This window comes from Saccostrea echinata, unplaced genomic scaffold (genome assembly GCF_033153115.1).
Source record: "Saccostrea echinata isolate AGI-Se365-2 ecotype Australia unplaced genomic scaffold, CSIRO_AGI_Sech_v1 ptg000030l, whole genome shotgun sequence".
Taxonomy (NCBI): domain Eukaryota; kingdom Metazoa; phylum Mollusca; class Bivalvia; order Ostreida; family Ostreidae; genus Saccostrea; species Saccostrea echinata.
In genome coordinates this window covers 25,176,492-25,192,283 of record NW_026889779.1, presented here as the reverse complement: position 1 = coordinate 25,192,283, position 15,792 = coordinate 25,176,492, and the positions used below count along the sequence as shown (strand labels likewise).

Genomic DNA, 15,792 nt, shown 5'->3' with positions numbered 1-15,792 from the left:
ATGCTCAGGTGAACATGCAGTCCATAAGGGCCTCGTATGTAAATCAGATGCGGTTCCAGGAATTTTTTCCAGGGGGATCCAACCCAGAAATTTCTTCACAAGCAAAAAAATAATTTCTATTTCATGGTGGTGGGAAGGGGGGGGGGGAGAGAGAGGGTGGTTTGGCCGCTCAGTTTTTAAGCTTCATTTGTATAACTTTTCAACTTAACAGGGGTCTGTGTTTTCTAAGGGGGGGGGGGGTGTTCCAAGGTCACTTTTAGTTACTTTCGTATATAGATTTCGTGTAAAGGTTCCGGACCCCCTCCCCCCTCTAGATCCGCGCATGTAAATATTTCATTACCCGTCTGATATTACCTAATCATGTAAATTCTGATAAAGAGAGAATTTTTCAAAGATTTGTGTAAAAAAAAGGGGGATGGTTAATTTTCTACCCATAATTGGAACTTGTTGAATTTATAGTCAAAACAACAAATATTATTATTTTAGTGCATAGCTTTTTTGAAGAACTTAAAAAATAATAGATGCCAACTTGTGCAAATTTTTATCAGTATTTGGGTAGGACTCGGAGAACCCCTTTCCAAATCTTGACCCAATCAATTTTGTCAAAAATCAACCCCACCCTCGATTCACCCGTTTTCCTGTCATATTTAGAATAGATAACACAAAGTTATGAAAAAAAGGGGAAAAAATTGTATGTAATTATAATATAAATTTTACAAATGTACACCTTTAGACGCGTGCGTGGAATTACGTCACACTGCGAGCACTACTTTTACCGTTATCATTATTGTTTTGCACATGGTGTACATCATTATTACCACTGGGATTATTAATATTTAGTGTGTGTTTTAAATGGATTTATTATTCTATCAAGTTAACAGTACCTATAACAGGCGGTAAGTACATTATGAATATTATTTTAAACTTTTAGTATAGAACGGGGTTTGTTTGTTGTTTAATGTCCTTCTCGAGAATTTTTCACTCATATGGAGACGCCATCTCCACTTGCCGGTGGAGAGCTGCAAATTTTAACCTATGGTCGACACTTAGGGCCATTGAGCAGTGAGGGATCTTTTTTCTTGCAAACAACTACTGCAACACGGGACCTCGGTTTATACAGTCTCATCCAAAGAACTGGTCTCCACGTCCCGCAGTGGATTCGAACCCGCGACTTAAGGATCAACTCCTTACTCCACGACTCTAGAGCAGATGTTCTAACCACTGCGCCACACGGGCGACTAGAACGGGGTAAAATAATCGGAAATAAAAATGGTTAGGGGTCTATAGTTGAAAAAGGGTCAAAGATCATTGGAATGCCACAATTATACAAATTATACAATAAGGCAAGTCCCTGGGGTCATTCCACTCAATCTTTGGAACAGGAAACAATAAAATAGCTGTCATTAGAGCAAAAGCCTCCAAGTCATCTTTGTATTATAACACACTAAATAGGATATATGGGGTCATGACCCCCCAGAGGTCATTCCCAACCCCTAAAACTTCAAATAATCATATACATTGTATCTTGAAAATGGTTGAAAACTCTCCCCTTAGCCATATATAATATTGTCCCTCGAGTCATTATGCATTAAATCGTATAAAGGTTATGACCCCTTAAATTGAAGTCATCCTCATCCAGAAACTGGAAATAATCACAATATGACCTGCGTCAAAAGTGTGTTAGTGATAATCTGCTTGACATTTTATTCAGGACCCCCTAGGGTCAGTCCACCCTCCTAGAATTAGAAAATGAAAATCATTCAAAGACCTGCCATTATACTTTGTGTACATGTACATTTTTGTATTATTCACAATTTATTTTATACCAAAACAAGTTATAAATAATTTGTATAAATAAATGAGCCTGGAGCTGGGAAGGGGGAAAAGGGGAAGGAGTTATGTCTGCATGGTTTTGAATGTTGAAAACTTCTAAAGTTTGTGAATATTAACCCGGCCGTTTCCCACTTGTCATCATTATTTACTGATCTTTTCACAACATACATGTGTCTTTATTAAATCAATAGATCATGGACTTTTTTGGTCATATGCCTAGCTCTCCCTTGAATCAGGAATGGTGATATAAATATTTCAAGAATGATTAAGAATTAAAACGGGTCTTGCACAATCTCTTAAAATTGATTAAGCTCTGTAGTTGAATTAGCTATACTGGTATAGCTTGGTTTTGCTATTCAAAACACTTTGATTTAGCTATTTATTCATACTTTTTTTTAATGTACATTTTTATCAATATAGATAAAAGTTGCACTATGTTGACATGGGTATAAATTTTAAATTTTTAGCTTTGAGTTTTCTGAAAACAATGCATGGAGGAAAATTGCTTTTCAAAAATTGTCTCCTGAGAATTTGCTATCACAGATATATACATTTTGCATGGGGCTATATACCTGGAGTAATCTCTCTCTCTCTCTCTCTCTCTTGAACATCTACTTGAGTCAAAATTAAAGTGGAATTATAAGACAATTTTTTTAAGTGATGACTTTTTAGGATTTTACACTAATTCATACTGCAGCAAGAATGTTATCCCTCCCAGAAAAAAAATAAGTTTATAACTCACTATCTTGTCTTTGATCTATATCTATAATTACAAAAGAACACAGCCAGAAGTCTTTTAACGTGGTTTGTTACAAATTTCACTTGGAACTCCTATTAATTTGCTCAAGATCAGTATTTTCAGTAGGCAGAAATGAACTTGATCAATTATGCTTGAAAAGTACTCACTGTGAACAATCACCTTACTTCCCTAATGTAGATTTTCCGTAAGATCCGTGGAATTCCATAACAAATTCCGTGGAATTCCATGGAAAAAGTGTTCCATGGAATTCCAAGGAATTCTCAAGAGTATTGGGACGGAACTTTTTCGGAATGGTATGGAATTTCAAATCTAGCCTGGAAAAGAGCGGAACAATGCCAGAATAGAAATTTGCGGAAATAGCTGGAAATCCATGGAATTCCAGGATATTTGGAAATCTATGGAATTCCACGGAAATCCAAGGAATTCCAGGAAAATACAAAAAACTGGAATAATCAAAATAATTTAAGGGCCAAATAATTACAAAAAAAATGACTACATCACAATTTTTCATAAATCAAATCTATATTTTCAAAATAAAAAATCATTTTTGCTTTACAATGTGTTTGGGGACAAATATTGCATACACACTTCTATGTATAATGAAAGCACAAATTTTAAAAAGTATTATCACTGAAAGTATTTTACATCAAAGGTTATTTAAACAATGTTATAAATCCACAGAAAAATATCATTACTGGATGATCACCTTGGTTTAATTAATGAGAATTATTATAATATACATGCATGTACATGTAGTAAATTACAGTCTGCATGAGAAACAAATGACTTTTGATTAAAGAAAATCCTTTGTACCTAGAGTAATCTCAAACATATGACACTTTTTGATAATAAAACAAAATAGATTAAAAAAAACCCCATTAATTATGACCTTTTGCTTCATTGAATGACCTTGGGAAAGGTCACTAAAGCCTTAACAGGGTATATTTGCAACATTTGTATGCAGTTACAATGATCTTCCAGTGGTCCATATACATTTACCATACAAAGTTAATGACTAGAGTGACAAACATAGGTATTAAGTACACAACTATCTACATTGTACTACACAACTATATTTGGAAGATCCCATAAAATCAACACATGCTATTTTTTTCCCCAACATGCCCCAAGATCCTAATTATTGAAGGTCCTAAACTTCTGAAGTATTGGCTAGAATCACTTCCTCACTGGTTCTGCTAGAGGGTGGTCAGATAATTGGTGTCACGAATGGATTCACTTTTGGTACAACGGCTTCAAAAGCTCAGCAAGTTTGATGTTGATCATTCCCAAAGACACTTCAAACTTTTCTTGCTCAATTTCTGAAAGAAAAGATTACCATAAAGATGTATGATATTTATCTCATATATGAATATATGACAAATAATAAACTAAAGCTATATAAGACAACCAGGCAGATCAGTTTAATACTGTAGAATAGGAATTCATTATCTTGTAATTTTTTGTTCAGATTAGGATTGATTTCTTTTTAAACTAATGGAAGTTGTGAAATTTAAAAAAAAATAAAGAGACATGATTGTGTCTAAGTTAATTAACCTTGAATATGAGAGAGAACATTGTAAATTACATAAACTATGTACCCTTAAAAACATTCAGCAAATAAAGTTAAGGTATGAAATAAAGTACATTAGTAAATATAATTTATATACCATATAAAACATTCAGTTTTGCCTTGTCAATGGCTCGTCTTTTGTCTCTTAAGCTTCTGATTAAAAGCACCTTGAACAGGAGTTTGGACGCCTATGCTGCCTTTGATATATTATCCTCCGTATCAGCTTACTCCGTTAACTGACCCTTGAAAAGAGGAAAAGACGAATTTATAGGCATATGTAATTGCTTTAAATGCACATTGGTTAATTTACAATGTAACAAAAATATAGACAAAGCAAATAAGATAAAGTGAATATATAGAATACATTTGTTCTAGGGTTCAAACATGCAAATACATGTACATATATTTTATTTTTGAAAAATTAAGAAAATATTAAATAAACTGTTATAAATAAATGTAACTTCCATGCATCAACAATTCAGTATTGAGTAAGATAATATATTAGTACATGTATACATGTACTTCTTTATTTCTGGAAATTTATATCTGCGACTAAGGTTATAGGTTTGTGTAAGAAATTAGAATATGATGAATGACATTGACAAGGCATAGGTAAAAACTTGTGAACAGGACAGAGAACTGACATAGGAAACAAGTTAAAAGCAACAACTTCTTAAAATAACTAAAATATATTTGAAAGAGTGGAGTCTAACATTCATAATAATTTTTCTCAATGCCTGGCTAACATTGATAAACACATAATTTCAATTCTTTTGATTTTATTGATTAGGAAATGATTAAAAAATCTTACTTTTGTGTAAATTTCCATACAGCTCTGAGCTCTTGTCCTTTTTGTGAGCATTCCTGTAAATAATGCATGCATGATTTTATGTCATAGAGTATAGTCATTTTTAATATTTATACTTAAATAAAATGTAAAATGATTATGCATGTACTCCATGTACATGTAGGCATTTAGCATGTTTAGATTACCTGTCAAAAGTTATAATTGTTATGCATTATTGAGGAATTAAAAATATAAATCTCTTGTTACTTGCTCAATAAAAAATCTTATGCTATAAAACATTAATTTATAAAAACAATGTTAGTTTATTTGTGCTGAATGATAATTTGAGCAGGCTCTCACCATTCTCACAAGCTAGGTGACTGATTGACTTAGCATCTACATCTACATATTAGGACATTTCATCAAACTTGATGATTATAAAATTGCCGGCGCTGTGCGAATCGAGTACTTCAGCTATAAAATAATAAAAGTAAGTGCTGTGAATGATCATGAACATGCATTAGAAAATAGATATAATTATTTACATTGTACTCTGTAAATTTTAGTAGTACCTGTACTAAGGAATGTTATTAGCTAATAATTTGGACCAGATTTCTGAACTGGCCTCAAAGAGGCTGCCGACACCACTGAGCATGGAAGAGAATTCCATAATGGGGGGGGGGGGGGGGGGAGCTTAATATTTAAATTATCTGTGCAAGTACTGAAGGTCTGAAAGTAAGGAGGACTTGAAATGCCTTTGTTGGTGGTAGTCTGTGAAACTAAATAGAGGCTTGGGTCTACCGCAACTAAGTTGTGCACAACTTTATATCATATAGACGGCTGATAGAGCATTATTAGTCTACCACTGTCTACCCGTTTTTGCTGCGCTGTAAACATGGTAAAGATAGCCAATTTAGATGTTGCAACATGTTGGAGACACTAATAGTGTTATGATGTCTGTGTACGATGTAACATGGACTGTCGTGGCGCAATTGGCAACGTGCCACTAGCATATATAGCGAGGTCTAAGGACATGTACGAACGGAGGAAATTCGGGTTGAAATCCACACATTGTTCAAACATATTTTGATAAGAGATGTTTAGAGTTGTACAATAATTATTACAGAAATGAAACTGCGCTCGCCCTAATGGTTTCATCGTCGGGCATTCTATGTGTGTGGTGCCCAGACTGGGGAACAGTCAATTATCCATTCAACTTCAAGGACACATAAAATACTGTACATTGTACCTACCGGGTCTTAAAATGTCTGCATCTTTTGTCAAAATACAAATTCCATTCCAAGCTAATAATGACAGCAGTTCCCTTCTTCGTGACACTCTTTTTCCTTCTGTCCAACAATAAAACATGGCAGCCGAATTGTTGAATTTTGGCGGGGTGTGGTTTAAATTAATTGTTCATCGAGCCCGACATCGATCCCGACGTAATTGTACTATTAGCCGACAGTTTAAGAAAAAATTCTAAGTTATTTTCCACAACTTTCCAGAGCAGAAAATGTCTAAGTTTCTCATTTTATCAGCTTTTCCATAGAATTCCACAACTTTCCAAACCTCAAAATGTCTAAGTCCAAATTTGTTATTCAAATTCCAAAAGATTCCAAAAACTTCCATAAACACTTTTAGACTCTTGTATGGAAATGTTTGGAATTCCATGGAATTCCAAAACTTTTCCCAACCCTTTGGAAAATCTACATTAGGGTTGTTGAAGACAGGTAAACATACCCCTCAGGGTATAATTATCATACAAAGGCCTGTACAAAATTGAAGTCATAATTAAATCATCATTATCTTAGTTAAGATAAGGAGAAACACACTAGAGGTGTGATGAAATATTTAGAAACATAGAGTTTTATTTCTCATGCAAAATATTCTTTCTTGTGTAAAACATAACAATTGTTCAAATAAAAGGCCAAACCTTCTTTTAAGGGGAGAAAAGAATGAGTGAAAATTTAATGTTATTTCAAAAATCTTCTTCTGAAGAACCTGACTGGGCCAGAAAAGTTTAAAATTATGTGAAACTTCATTACTTAGTGTAGATTCAACTTTGTCCAAATCATGACCTTCAGGGGTAAGGTGCGGCCACAATAGGGGATCAAAGTTTTGTAAACATGGGAATGTACAGTAAAACACGCTTATAACAAAGTGCGTGGGACGGACGATTTTGCTTTGTTATAAGTGTAATTGCTTATATCCATTAAGTTTACAATATATTTTAAAGTCACTGTTATAAGTGTAATTGCTTATATCCATTAAGTTTACAATATATTTTAAAGTCACGGAGAATGAAAATCGCTTTGCTGTAAGTGTCAATTCATTATAGGCTTGTTTCACTATAAGTATGCTTTACTGTATAAGAAAAAAATTCCTTCTCAAGAACCACTAGGCAAGAAAAGTTGAATCTTATGTGAAAGTTTCATTACATAATGTAGAAACAAATTTGTTCTTTCAAAACTACTCCTCTAACAGGTTTGATGCAACAAGTAGACTATACTAGTCTACATATTTTTTTTGCCAGTTTTCTTCTTCAATCAAATTTTGTCCGAGCCTTAACTTGACAACCCTTTGACATTAAGACTTCAAACTTGGAACATGGAGAGGTGGTATGGAATTGGGGTTGAGGCCACCGAACTCTTTTTACCTTGACCTTTGGATAAGGTCAAGGTCAATCTTTACATAAAAATATAGTCCAGGCTATAACCTGAGAACCCTTTGACATTAGGATTTCAAATTTGTAACGTAGAAAAAAGACATTTACAAAAGATGCACTTGACCTTGACTCCTTTTTTCATTCAAGGTCAAAATGAGAAAAACACCTCCAAACCATAACTTAAGAGCCTTTTGACATTAAAACTTCAATCTTGGAACATGGAGAGGTGGTATGGAGAAAGGGTGTATGCAAATAAAATTTTTTACCTTGTTTTTATGCCCCGCCATGAATATGGCCGGTGCATATAGTGTTTGTCATGTCCGTCTTCGGTCCTCTCATCCTTCCGTCCTTCCGTCTGTCTTTCCGTCACAATTTGCATTTAGCTCTGTTCAAATCTCAGTTTCAAAGAAACTATCGAAGATATTTTTATCAATCTTCATATGCTGATAGATATTGATGAGGGCTATGTAACTGCATCAACATTTTTTGACCTTGGCCTTTCCTTTGACCTTGACCTCACTTTTCTTAAATTAGTGTTTAGCTCAGTTTTAAAGATACCATTCAAGATAGTGTAATTAAACTTCTTACATTGATACATACTGATGTAAGCTATTCAGCTGCATCAACATTTTTGACCTTGACATTCCTTTGACCTTGACCTCAATTTTCTTAAATTAGTGTTTAGCTCAGTTTTAATGAAATCATTCAAGATATTTTAATCAAACTTCATATGCTGATACATACTAATGAGAGCTATTCAACTGCATCAATATTTTATGACCTTGACCTTTCCTTTGACCTAGACCCCACTTTTCTGAAATTTGTGTCAAAATTCATATGCTGATACATACTGATGTAAGCTATTCAACTGCATCAATATTTTTTGCCCTTGAACTTTCCTTTGACTTTTACTTCATTTATTTTAAATTAGTGTTTAACTCAGTTTTAAATAAACCATTCAAAATATTTTTATCAAACTTAATACGCTGATACGTATTTGTGAGAAATATTCAACTGCATCAAAAATGTTTGACTTTTAACTTTCCGTGACCTTGACCTCACTTTTCTTAAATTTGCAATTTGCTTAATTTTAAAGAAACCATTTAAGATATATTTATGTAAGCTTATGCACTTGTACATAATTTGGTGAGAGTTTATCTTCTATATCCAACTTTTTAGGTTTCAATTTCAATTTTAAAGAAACTATTCAAGATATTCTCATCAAATTTCATACATTAATACAAATTTTCATGTTGCATTACTAATAAACCCTCAGCAGGGCATTCATGTCGTATGGACATATTTCTAGTTGTATAAAAAACCGTCATTTTTCGACCCCCAGTTGACCCCAATGGTGAGAATGAAAATTACGAAACCTTATTGCACAACTACAGGACACCACCAATCATCTTCCAAAAGATGATTAGACTGCTGTTTAAAATGTAGGAGGAGTTCTGGGAACCACTGGGTCTTTTTGTATAAAAAACATCATTTTTTGACCTCCATTTGACCCCCAAGATGAAAATAAAAATTCTGAAACCTTATTGCACATTTACAGGACAATACCAATCATCATGCATCCAGCTCATTGGGGGGCGCCAAAGAAACTAAAAACTTCATAATTGGGAATATACACTTAATTTGATTGCCGAAATATGGCAGAAATATTGCCGATGTGGCGTTAAACAATAATGATCAGTCATAATCAATCCAAAAGATGATTAGGCTGTTGTGTAAAATGTAAGAGGAGTTCTGGGAACCAGGGGCTTTTTGCTTAAAAAACCTCATTTTTTGACCAGCATTTGACCTCCAGGGTGAAAATGAAAATTCCGAAACCTTACTGCACATCTACAGGACACCACTAACCATCTCCCAAAAGATGATTAGGCTACTGTGTAAAATGTAAGAGGAGTTCAGTGAACCTGGGGCTTTTTGCATAAAAAATGTCATTTTTTTCGACCCCATTTGACTCCCAGGGTGAAAATGAAAATTCCGAAACCTTACTGCACATCTACATGACACCACCAAACATCTCCCAAAAGATGATTAGGCTACTGTGTAAAATGTAAGAGGAGTTCAGCGAACCAGGGGCTTTTTGCATAGAAAAACATCATTTTTCGACCCCCATTTGACCCCAGGGTGAAAATGAAAATTCCAAACCAATACTGCACATCTACATGACACCACCAAACATCTCCCAAACGATGATTAGGCTACTGGGTAAAATGTAAGAGGAATTCAGGGAACCAGGGGTCATTTACATTAAAAACGTCATTTTTCGACCCCCATTTGACCCCCAGGGTGAAAATGAAAATTTCGAAACCTTACTGCACATCTACAGGACACCACTAACCATCTCCCAAAAGATGATTAGGCTACTGGGTAAAATGTAGGAGGAGTTTGAGGAAGAAGAGTCTGACAGACGAACGGACGGACGGACAGACATGAATGACAACAATATACCCGAACTTTCTTTTGAAAGTGCGGGTATAATAAACTTGTATTTTCGTTCAAATTACATTATTTACCATATTCAGAAGCACAAATTATTACTGATAAGGAGAAGCATTGTAAACACATCCTTTTACCTCGAGATCTTATTTACTATCTATTAGGGGGGGGGGGGGCATTTTTACCCGTATCTCCAATCACGTGTTTGATTCTGTCATCAAATACATTAAACCATAAGGTTTTGTACTGAGACTTCTCCATTTTATCTAAGGATGTCTTACTGATATGCTTATCAGATAACTTCACTCTAACGCTCAGTAGACTTATCACACGTTAATGCAAGTCTGATATAAAAAAAATTGTAGGAAATTAAGTATAAATCATAGAGAAGGTAATATCTTTGTCTTCATTGTTTTTCTTTTCCGAGTTGATATTTTCAAAACTCAGTGCATGGGTTCAGAAATAATAGCATGTTACAGATATTTTGAACTCGTGCTTTTAGCGTCTAATACTTTGTAATTGTCATTTTTCAGCTTTAAAAAAAAATCAAATTCTATCAATTCTATGAGTTGAAGCCCAAAATGAATAATTATTTATTTTTTGCTATCACCTTACATAAACAAGAAGGGGGTAAATTTGCAGGAAATTCTCAAGAATAAGTATTTAGTGTTGCAAAATAAGTCAAAAATTCATCCCATCTATTTTCTGTATCTTTTTTTTTTATTTAACAAATTTACTGTGGCAATTCCAGTACTGTATTTTTGTTGTTAATTGATTGAAATAACCATAGATTTAAAAATAAACCATACAGGTATAGATAGTATTAATGCATTATAAGTCTGGATATTCCCTAATAAGCTAGCGTTACAATCAGACATCACATCCGATATAGATTTACTCATCATGATTCAAATCTGAAAAAAAATCAGACAGAACATGAACTTTGAAGATTATAATGAACAGTAGTCATGCTCAAAAGTCCAATGAAACAATACAAAGTTGTATCAATACTAATCTGAAAACCGGGGATAAAACACAGACCCCCAGAAATTCTACAAATTCTAGAGATGGGTTCAGCGTTCCTAGGAGGAGTAAGTGTTTGACGAGGACCGGCCACACTCGCCGTGAACCCTGTGTATTGCTCAGGTAGATTAATATTCTACAGTCAAATTTAGTATAAAAAGGCCTAAAATTTAGTGTGAAATATGTCACTCAAATTACAATCCAACGATAGGTTAAAATTACTAAAAATGTCATTAAAACGATCATAGAATTTACGAAGTGCTGACCACAGCACTTAAAAGATGTTATTGAAATCCCTGTAACATCACCTGCCAGTAGCCTGTACAAAATGTTCCGCCTGGAATATAGGGGGAATAGAGGCGTACTTGGAGAAGGGATTCCGGGCGTCAGTTTGTCTCAATACATATATGGTGATATACAGGTTCTGGGCGTAACCCAAGAGGATACCAAGAGGAAATGAGCAGGAATTTGAGGTGAAAAATGCAAATGAGCTACGCCCGGAAAAATAAATGACGCCTGGAAAAAATTTACGCCTGGAAACTAAAATGACGCCTGAAGCAGAATTACGCCTGGAAAGTCCTTATTATTATAAAATACTATGTGACCTAAAAACCTATATTTAACCAAGAAAAAACATTTAGGTTATGATTTACAATGTTAAAGTTAAAAATTTAGCCTTTTGAACTGGAAGAAAACATAATGACAGGTTATTAACATAGTATAGAAATATAATTTATAAAAGCCATTTCAATTTTTTGTATAAGGGACACTGTCAAACACCACCATGAGTGTAAAATAATGTTTAAGAATTCAATAAACTTTTTAAAATACATTTTATCACTTCAATCATTACACTGAAACAAATTACTTGATACAGTTCTTCATTTATTCATTACTTTACAGTTCAAATGCCTCTATCAGACTAACTCAAAATATCTAAAGTAAAGAATCAATAAGTTATAACCTATGATCATTGCCCATGGCAAAGTGGAAGGCAGTTATTTAGCAGTTTCTTAGCCTTAACAGTTTGAACTTTTTAGCAGTTCTGGAGCAGTTACTTAACCTTCCCTAGACTGCTAATGGAGAAACAAATTGCTTTCAAACCTTTTGTAATTTATAAGCAGTTTTCTTAGCCTTACCAGTTCGTAACCAGTTCGCAGGCAGTTCACAGGCAGTTTCTTAGCAGTTCATAGGCAGTTTCTTAGCAGTTCATAGGCAGTTATTTAGGCAGTTTTTTCTAACTGCTAGTGGACTTCCAGTAAACTATTATATACTGCTTATCTATTTCCCTTTTTCAACATAAATATTAATTAGTCAGGAGGACATTTCCTATTATCCTGCCTGAAATAATATGCAGCTATAATAGATCTACCTATATCAGAAATGCTTGTTACATTTTAATATATTGTACTTTGTACAATTGTATAACACAGTCAAACAATTAGAGATTGCTAAGATGAATGTTTAAAAAGTATCAAACACTGTTTTATGCATCTGTTATTATAATCAGTGTAACTACAATAGTTAATACATGTACCTTATTTACATACAGTGTGATGTACAATCATGCAATTATACTCACTGACTAGTAAGAAATCTTATATTTCCCAGGGCATATTAATAATGTTCAACAAGATTCAACACTGAAGGAAAAAGTCAAAAGTACAGCAAATATTCACTTCATCCAAAAAACCACAAGACCACAAATTAATAAATATATATTGTACTTACCAATTGTTAAATGTCTACATCATTATTTCAATAAATCTAAAGCTTTGTGGCCAGCAGGCTCCCTTTTCATGATGCTTTATAGCCTTTGTCCAACAATACAACATGGCAGCCAAAAATTCAATTTTGGCGGTCTGTTGTTGGGTTCCTGTTGTTTATCATGTTTATATTTGTTGATCATTGAGCCCAACATTAAAATTTCTCTTGAACCCAATCAAATTGTACAAGGAAACTGCTTACAAACAGCTTCTCCTCAAGCAGCTGTCAAGCATAGGAGACCAAGATATAACTGCTAGGGAAACTGATTACTGCTTAAAAACTGCTAAGGAAAACTGTTAACTCCAAAAGCACTAACAGTCACAAAAGAACAGAAAAAGCTAAACTGTCTGAAACTGTTTGAAAACTGCTTAAAATTTGCAAAACTGCTAAAGAACTGCCTAATAACTGCCTATATAGGCAGTTCACTTTTCCATGGGTGTACATAATCATAATCAAAGGAACTACATGTACTCAAGTTGATACCAGATATTAATTATCTCACCTATCAGCAGTTACTGTGTCATCCAGAACAAGTGTAAAAGCCTTAACATTGATATATCTGTATTCCCTATTTCACTCACACTAAACTCTCTCCTTCCTATCAAATTCAAACTTAACCTCCTATCTGAAATGACTCTTAATTGATAATTAAATTGACCAATCAGACGCTTTTCCTCCTCCTGAAAGTTCCAGGCGTAATTTTTGTTTCCATTTTCCTGCCATTTTACGCCAGGAAAATCTGAACTTGCCAATTGACGCCCAGAAAGTAAAAATGATGCCTGGAAGACGCCTCTTCTACTCAGGCATAACTTTTCAAAAACTCCGTCTCCGCCTCAAATACGCCCGGTGTCATATAATATATTGAACCCCGCGATATTTTGAACCGGGGTTCAAAATATCGCTGCGAAATATTGACCCCCCCATAAAATATTGATCCCGGGGTTCAAAATATTATGACCATAATATTTTGAACCCGGGGTTCAATATATTATAGTCATAAGGCCATAATATTTTGAACCCCGGGTTCAATATATTATGGCCTTGTTTGCATAATATTTTGAACCCAGGGTTCATTATATTATAGCATTATGGCCATAATATTTTGAACCCCATTACAGACATTCTCTGTTTAAAGCATAGGGGATCCTGAGATTATGGCGTTGAAATGTTGTATCTCTAATTTTAATTTTTTTTTTGGTAGGTTGGGGTGGAGGTTTAAGATAGGATTTATGGCTGTAAAATGTTGTACCCCCTATTAGACATATATGTGTATAGGAGGGTGTTTAAAAATTATTGACCTAAAATAATTTTTGAATGGTAAGAGGGGGTTCAAGATATTATGGCAGTGAAATGTTCAACCCAACAACATTTTATAAGGGGTTGAAAATATTGTGGCTGTGAAGTATTGAACCTCCATTTAAAGACTACTACGGAAAAGGAAGTGAAAGTATTTAACACCCGTCTCCCACACACTCACTTTGATTTAATTGTTAGATCTCAAGGGTTGGGTATCTCTGTATTAAAATTGTATTTTTTTTTTTAATTAATATCTGTGCAATATACCTAAAGAAGTGAGAGTAAAATATTTTAATCAAAATATTGAAGTCTGAAATTGTCGCCAGGAAATAAAATATAATTGTCTTTTACCATCAAACCCCAAATATTCTACATCAAATAACTAAAATAACTTGATATGTCTGATGGAAAAACAATTATGAGGTATTTATTTCTTTTTCTTTTATCCCATCCCATTAGGTATTTATTTATTTTTTTAATTTAATTTTTTTTGTACTATAATTTACAATTTGAAAAAAGAAAATTCAAGGAGCCATGTAGTATCTCTCCATTGAGGAGGTAACAGGGATATAGCACCTGTGTATTGTGTGTACACAAGGAGGTGTCATTGGAGGTCAACAATACCAACTGTCTATTGTTTCCCCTTGATGGTTTCTATATTATTCAATACATTGTTTAGAGAGTGTAAAAAATTGGGTAGCCCAGTTTTAGGGGTGTTTAGCTTACATACATCATTCTGGTGTTAAAATCGAGCTAATCAAAGCAAATGCAATCATTTACAACGTCATCTTCAGTATACACAGATCTGGTTAATTTCCTCAGTAGTCCACCAGACAGACAAGAATGGCCAGTCAACACAAAGGACTAGATTCAATAGTTCATTCCGTAGAGTGTAACTGGAATATTTGGTATTTTATGAAGAGAGTGAGCAACATTAATCAAAAATGAGTATCTAAGGAAGTCTAATTGGCGTACAATATTTACCAGCCATATTATTTTGAGCCCCTCTTTTTGACCACTGAAGTAAAAAAAGGGAGGGGGTGTCAGAATTCTGAAATGACAAAATCTTGAACCCCCACCCACCTAATGAAAAATTAAAGTGTAAGAGGGAAGATCAATATTTTGAAGCCATTGTATCTTGAAAACAGTTTCCATGAACCTTTAAGTGGGGTCAATATTTAACAGCCATGATATTTAAAACCCAGCTCCTCAAAAGTGTAACAGAAATTCAATATTTTTGCAATCATAATGACTTGAAATTATGACATGTTCTCCCCATGAAAAAAAACCAAAAAAAAAAAAAAACCAAAAAAAAAAAAAAAAAAACCACACACACATAAAATAGGGTCCTCAATATTTTATGATAATATCTTGAACCCCTTCTCTTTACTGTTCAATCAATATTCCCCAACCCCACAATTAACCTTTAGGGTGAGGTTGTTTTTAACAGCCATATTATTTTATTCCCAGATTTTGAGAACTCTTACAGGGTGAATATTTAACAAACACTATTCTGCTGAACCCCAAAAGACAAAAATCCAGAGGGCCATCAATATTCTATGGTCATGATATCTTGAACCCTCTCCCTTTCTGAACAAGCATAATACCAGGCCATCATTAAAAATATCTTTGTTTCCCCT

The 15,792-nt window shown here is 34.0% G+C and overlaps 1 long non-coding RNA gene across 1 annotated transcript; it reads right to left on the bottom strand.

Annotated features, from left to right (window-relative positions):
* Positions 1-2,765: 2,765 nt before the first annotated feature.
* LOC133196606 (uncharacterized) lies at positions 2,766-6,317 on the bottom strand. The gene is made up of 4 exons (XR_009722384.1): positions 6,204-6,317; positions 4,975-5,027; positions 4,261-4,405; positions 2,766-3,912 (listed from the first exon to the last, which is right to left on the bottom strand). It is a non-coding gene; the product is annotated as an uncharacterized LOC133196606 (long non-coding RNA).
* Between the last annotated feature and the right edge of the window lie 9,475 nt (positions 6,318-15,792).